At 44.1% G+C, this 5,019-nt stretch overlaps 2 non-coding genes and 4 pseudogenes across 2 annotated transcripts; all 6 read right to left on the bottom strand.

The window, feature by feature from the left end:
• Positions 1 to 838: 838 nt before the first annotated feature.
• LOC123155577 (uncharacterized) lies at positions 839 to 954 on the bottom strand (annotated as a pseudogene).
• A 317-nt stretch (positions 955 to 1,271) lies between these two features.
• LOC123155595 (uncharacterized) lies at positions 1,272 to 1,373 on the bottom strand (annotated as a pseudogene).
• A 320-nt stretch (positions 1,374 to 1,693) lies between these two features.
• Positions 1,694 to 1,815, bottom strand: LOC123155538 (uncharacterized; annotated as a pseudogene).
• Positions 1,816 to 2,131: 316 nt separating this feature from the next.
• LOC123155591 (uncharacterized) lies at positions 2,132 to 2,227 on the bottom strand (annotated as a pseudogene).
• A 327-nt stretch (positions 2,228 to 2,554) lies between these two features.
• On the bottom strand, positions 2,555 to 2,673 carry LOC123153801 (5S ribosomal RNA). The gene has a single exon (XR_006476575.1). It is a non-coding gene; the product is annotated as a 5S ribosomal RNA (ribosomal RNA).
• A 330-nt stretch (positions 2,674 to 3,003) lies between these two features.
• LOC123154992 (5S ribosomal RNA) lies at positions 3,004 to 3,122 on the bottom strand. The gene has a single exon (XR_006477152.1). It is a non-coding gene; the product is annotated as a 5S ribosomal RNA (ribosomal RNA).
• Positions 3,123 to 5,019: the final 1,897 nt, after the last annotated feature.

The raw sequence follows: 5,019 nt of genomic DNA, 5'->3' as shown, positions 1-5,019 counted from the left end.
TCCCTTTGTATATGTTCATGATGATCTTGTGTACTTAATGGTTCCTTCATTTTCTTACTAGCTAGCGTGTCGAGTTCTCTCTATATGTATAAGTAGCTAGCATCGACCAAGCATGAAGATAAAGAGAGGTCACTTCTCTCTATTAGCTAGCTAACACAATATATGAAACCCCTAAATTAACCCTCCAAAACCCCCTAACCCCCCCTTAAAAAAATAAAAACACCAGCTCCTGCCATATGCTGATGCGTGGATCATGCCTTTTGGTCCCGGTTGGTATTACCAACCGGGACTAAAGATCCTCCTGCCTGGGCGCCCCGCAGCGGCCACATGGAGCCCTTTTTGTCCCAGTTCATAAGCGAACTAGGACTAAAGGTTTTGGGCTTTATTATCGACCATTTAGTCCTGGTTCCTGAACCGGGGCTAATGGGCCTCCGGAACCAGGACAAATGGCTTGTTTTCTACTAGTAGAATAGCAAGTTGTTTTAGCAAACACCCATTCGGGTACTACTCTCATCACATCAAGCATACCTTTGAAGTACTAAGACGATCCGGTACTTTAGTGCTAATACGCATGATGGCATACCACATGGTATCGTTATATTTGTCCCTTATGGTCACCATGGTTTTCACCCATCCCTCTCAACCGTAGAAGCGCCTATTTACCACAGTTTCAACATTTTTCAGAACATGCTTGTTGCGCCACAACGCCGCTGTTAGATGCATGGATAATAACAACGAGTCAAAATGTATCGCAAACATGGAAAATAAGAAAATAGGGTAAATATATGTCACTCACGTGCATCTTGTTTATCATGAGGCATGAAAAAATTTTAGAAAGGAAATGCAACACAAGGACTTCCCAGGAGGTCATCCATCCTAGTACTACTCTCCCCCAAGCACACTTAACTTCAGAGTTCTGATGGGATCCGGTACTTTATTGGTATGATCGCATCCGACATGTTACCCCCGTCTTCGTCCCTTATACTTGCCCTCCCACCTCTTCTACAAAGACGATTGTACATTGCTTTGGGTGCTCCCGCTCAGCTATGGAGATGAGTTTACCACGGTTTCCACCCCTCTCTCTCAACCGCACCAGCGCCTATTTACCATTGTTTCGACCCCTTTCAGAATGCGCTTGCCGCGCCACAACGTCGCTGCTAGACGCATGAATAATGAGTGAGCTAAAACTTACCGCAAACGTGAAAAATAATAAAACATGGTAAATATGTGCCGCACACATGTGTTTTGTTTTGCATGCAGCACAAAAAAAGGGAATGCAACACGAGGACTTCCCAGGAGGTCACCCATCCTAATACTACTCTCGCCCAAGCACGCTTAACTTCTGGTGCTTTAGTGCTGATATGATAATATCCGACATGTTACCCCATCTTGTTCCCTTATGCTTGCTCCTCCTAGCTCCACTACAAACATGATTGTACATTGCTTTGGCCGCTCCCACTCAACGAGTTTACCACGGTTTCCGCCCCTCCATCTCAGCTGCACCAACGCCTATTTACCATGGTTTTGACACCTTTCATAATGCGCTTGCCGTGCCACAACACCGCCGCTAGACGCGTGAATAATGAGCAGCAAGCTAAAACTTACCATAGACATGGAAAATAATGAAATGTGGTAAATATATGCCGCGCACGTGCGCTTTGTTTTGCACGCGGCGCAAAAAATAAATAAAAAGAAAATGCAACAACATGAGGACCTCCCAGGAGGTCACCCATCCTAATACTACTCTCGCCCAAGAAAACTTAACTTCAGAGTTCTAATGGAATCTGGTGCTTTAGTGCTGGTATGATCACATCTGACATGTTACTCCCGTCTTCTTCCCTTATACTTGCTCCTTCCAGCTCCAAGACGATTGTACATTGCTTTGGCCGCTCCTGCTCAACTACGGAGACGAGTTTACCACGGTTTCCATCCCCCCTCTCAATCGCACCAGTGCCTATTTACCACGGTTTCGACCCCTTTCATAACGCACTTGCCGCGCCACAACGCCGCCACTAGACGCGTGAATAATGAGCACCCAGCTAAAACTTACCGCAATCATGGAAAATAATAAAACGTGGTAAATATATGCAGCACACGTGCATTTTCTTTTGCAAGCGTCGCAATAAAAAAGGGAATGCAACACGAGGACTTACTACTCTCGCCCAATCACGCTTAACTTCAGAGTTCTGATGGGATCCAGTGCTTTAGTGTTGGTATGATTGCATCTGACATGTTACCCCTGTCTTCGTCCCTTTTGCTTGCCCCTCCCAGCTCCACTATAAAGACGATTGTACATTGCTTTGGCCGCTCCCACTCAACTACGGAGATGAGTTTATCACGGTTTCCATCCCTTCCTCACAACCGCACCAGCGCATAGTTACCACGGTTTCGACCCCTTTCAGAACGGACTTGCCGCGCCACAACGCCGCCGCTAGAGGCATGAATAATGAGCACCTAGCTAAAACTTACCGCAATCATGGAAAATAATAAAACTTGGTAAATATATGCCGCAAACATGCGTTTTGTTTTGCAAGTGACGCAAAAAAATTGAAAATGAATGCAACACGAGGACTTCCCAGGAGGTCACCCATCCTAGTACTACTCTTGCCCAAGCACGCTTAACTTCGGAGTTCTAATGGGATCCGGTGCTTTAGTGCTGGTATGATCGCATCTGACATGATTCCCCCGTCTTCGTCCCTTATGCTTTCCCCTCCCAGCTCCACTACAAAGATGATTGTACATTGCTTTGGCCACTCCCTCTCAACTACGGAGACGAGTTTATCACGGTTTCCACCCCTCCCTCTCAACCACACCAACGCCTATTTACCACGGTTTCGACACCTTTCAGAACACGCTTGCCGCGCCACAACGCCGCCGCTAGACGCTTGAATAGTGAGCACCCAGCTATAACTTACCGCAATCGTGCAAAATAATAAAACATGGTAAATATATGCCGCACACGTGCGTTTTGTTTTGCAAGCGGCGCAAAAAATTTTTAAAAAGGGAATGCAACACGAGGACTTCCTAGGAGGTCACCCATCCTAGTACTACTCTCGCCCAAGCACGCTTAACTTCAGAGTTTTCATGGGATCCGGTGCTTTAGTGCTGGTATGTTCGCATCCGACATGTTACCCCCGTCTTTATCCCTTATGCTTGCCCCTCCCAGCTCCACTACAAAGACGATTGTACATTGCTTTGGCCACTCCCACTCAACTACGGAGACGAGTTTACCACGGTTTCCACCCCTCCCTCTCAACCGCACCAGCGCCTATTTACTACGGTTTTGACCCCTTCAGAATGTGCTTGCCGCGCCATGATCCTTTCTTTATGTATTTATCTGCGTTAGTTTTCCCCCCGAGGATTAAGGGATGATGCAGTACAATGAAGGTAGGTATTTCCCAAAGTTGTGAAACCAAGGTTATCGAACCAACAGGAGAACCAAGCAACACTATGTAAACAGTACCCGCACACAAAGAACAAATACTTGCAACCCGACACAAAAGAGGGGTTGTCAACCCCTCTCGGTAAAAGATTGGTGAAGTGATAGATTGGTAGATGCAAATAAAATAAAGGCAAATAAAATTCAACAAGGTATTCTTGGGTTTTTGATAATATAGATCTGAAAATAAAAGATGCAAATAAATAAAAAGGCACATAGTAATATAGATATCACTAGTGGCTTCTCTCGAAAAATAGTATACGGTGGGTAAACAAATTGTTGTTGGGCAATTGATAGAACTACAAATAATTATGATGATATCCAGGCAACGATCATAATATAGGCATCGCGTCCAAGATTAGTAGACCGACTCTTGCCTGCATCTACTACTGTTACCCAACACATTGACCGCTATCCAGCATGCATCTAGTAAATTAAGTTCATGGAGAAACAGAGTAATGCAATAAGAATGATGACATGATGTAGAGAAGATCTATTCATGTAGGAATAGACCCCATCTTGTTATCCTTAATACCAACGATCAATACGTGTCTTGTTGCCCCTTCTGTCACTGGGAAAGAACATCGCATGATCGAACAAATTACAAAGCACCTCTTCCCATGGTAAGAAAAATTGATTTAATCGGCCTAACTAAACCAAAGATTCGAAGAAGAAATACGAGACTATAAGTAATCATGCATATAAGAGATCAAAGAAACTCAAATAACTTTCATGGATAAAAAGATCTGATCATAAACGCAAAGTTCATCGGATCCCAACAAACACACCACAAAAATAGTTACATCAAATAGATCTCTAAGAGACCATTGTATTGAGAATCAAAAGAGGGAGAGGAAGCCATCTAGCTACTAACTACAGACCCGTAGGTCTATAATAAACTACTCACGCATCATCGGAGAGGCACCAATAAGGATGATGAACCCCTCCGTGATGGTGTCTAGATTGGATCTGGTTATTCTGGAACTTGTGGCAGCTGGAATTGTGTTTCATCGACTCCCCTAGGGTTTTTGGATTTTTAGGGTATTTATAGAGCAAAGAAGCAGTGCGGGAGGTGCTCGAGGTGGGCACAATCCACCAGGACGCGCCTGGGCCCTCAGACGGACCTAGGTGGGTTGTGCTCCCCTCGGAGCCCCCCTCTGGTACTTCTTTGGCCCAATAGGTGCCTTCTAGTCCAGAAAAATTCTCCAAAAGTTTTGCTGCATTTGGACTCCGTTTGGTACTGATATTCTGCAAAGTAAAAAAGAAGCAAAAAAAACAGCAACTGGCAGTAGGCACTATGTCAATAGGTTATTCTCAAAAAATGATATAAAGTTGCTATAAAATGATTGTAAAAAATATAAGAATGATAATATAACAACATGGAACAATCAGAAAATATAGATACGTTGGAGACGTATCAGCATCCCCAAGCTTAACTCCTACCTGTCCTCGAGTAGGTAAATTATAAAAACATAATTTTTGATGTGGAATGCTGCCTATCATGTTCATCACATTCTTTTCTTTTGTAGCATGGACATATGGACTTTTATATGGTTCAAGGCAATAGTCTAGTTTTTGAC

This window comes from Triticum aestivum, chromosome 1B (genome assembly GCF_018294505.1).
Source record: "Triticum aestivum cultivar Chinese Spring chromosome 1B, IWGSC CS RefSeq v2.1, whole genome shotgun sequence".
Lineage (NCBI taxonomy): Eukaryota > Viridiplantae > Streptophyta > Magnoliopsida > Poales > Poaceae > Triticum > Triticum aestivum.
The sequence above is the reverse complement of the archived record's forward strand: the minus strand, read 5'-3'. Positions and strand labels throughout refer to the sequence as shown.